The sequence below is a fragment of the Periplaneta americana genome, unplaced genomic scaffold (genome assembly GCF_040183065.1).
Source record: "Periplaneta americana isolate PAMFEO1 unplaced genomic scaffold, P.americana_PAMFEO1_priV1 scaffold_24, whole genome shotgun sequence".
Taxonomy (NCBI): domain Eukaryota; kingdom Metazoa; phylum Arthropoda; class Insecta; order Blattodea; family Blattidae; genus Periplaneta; species Periplaneta americana.
This window is the reverse complement of record NW_027185505.1, coordinates 447558-448765: the sequence shown is the minus strand read 5'-3', so window position 1 is coordinate 448765 and position 1208 is coordinate 447558. Positions and strand designations below refer to the sequence as shown.

General features: G+C 41.0%; 1 non-coding gene across 1 annotated transcript; it reads left to right on the top strand.

The window, feature by feature from the left end:
- The first annotated feature begins 414 nt into the window (after window positions 1-414).
- LOC138693919 (5S ribosomal RNA) lies at window positions 415-533 on the top strand. The gene has a single exon (XR_011330604.1). It is a non-coding gene; the product is annotated as a 5S ribosomal RNA (ribosomal RNA).
- The last annotated feature ends 675 nt before the right edge of the window (window positions 534-1208 follow it).

Below are 1208 nucleotides of genomic sequence, written 5' to 3'. Positions count from 1 at the left end.
AGCGAGCTTCAGTCCATTCGTAGTAGCCGCCGGTGCAAGAAGTGAATTGAAGTTTGTGTGAAGTTCCGTAGTATGGCATGAAAATGATGTCGAAAATCCGACTACAGTTCCACAACCATGTGGTTGAAAGGAGGCTCCGCTGTTGAACAACAATCCACCTGTGGCTTAACTTAGAATGCCGACTAGCTGTTTTATTAATCCCGTGTCAATCCAGCAGTGTGTGACGTTGAAACGTAACCAAACTGCCGTTGATAGATAGATTTATCATCTATCCCAATGACATCCAACGAGCTTGGTAATTTAGGTACAGAGTCTAAGCAGGCAGTTTACGTGTGTGTGTGAGCGAGTGCAGGTTTTATCGAGTGCACCCCAATCCCATCGTCCTCAAGTGCCTACAGATTACGCAGTTTCATCGGCAACGGCCATACCATGTTGAAAATACCGGTTCTCGTCCGATCACCGAAGTCAAGCAACATTGGGCGTGGTCAGTACTTGGATGGGTGACCGCTTGGGAACACCACGTGCCGTTGGCGATTTTTTTTTTTACGTCACTATTTCCAGCGTGTTCTAATAAGACTTATGGGATATTATGTTCCCTTCCCTATTCCAGCTATAGCTTGGATGATGACGCCGCTGCATAATTGTAGAGTAATTGATAATTCTTAAGTACTTGCAGCTCCGTATTGAAACTTATGACTGGTAGCATATTCATATGAGACGGTTCACTTCTCTGCGTTTTCTCGAAGAAGGGAATATGTATTCAGGGGATTGTGAACGTACCTCGCGCTCTCCCTAGAAGTTAGAGACATTTTAGGTAAAGAATGTAATATACTGTACATATATGGCTAATTAAAATCCCATTAGTTACTACATTTCAGTGGGTAGTACAAATTCCATAATGAAAATATCTCTGTCCTAGTAGTTGTATCCTTTAAAGAAGCTCGTTGTTTTCCCATGATGAAGGGCAGAACTTGGTCGGTAGAAATTTAAACAGACTGCATTATCAGACCAGGCGTTATTTCAATATCAGCGTTTAGTTTAGGAAATATAGCAATAGCGGAGTTGGGAGAAGTAGTTATAGCATGTACAGTAAGTATAAACAGTTCGCTGTACTGTACAGTGAATATAAATATTTGAATGTACGATGGCAAAACATCAGACATACAGTACGTAGCTCACATATCTTAAAAAATAAATAAATAAAAATA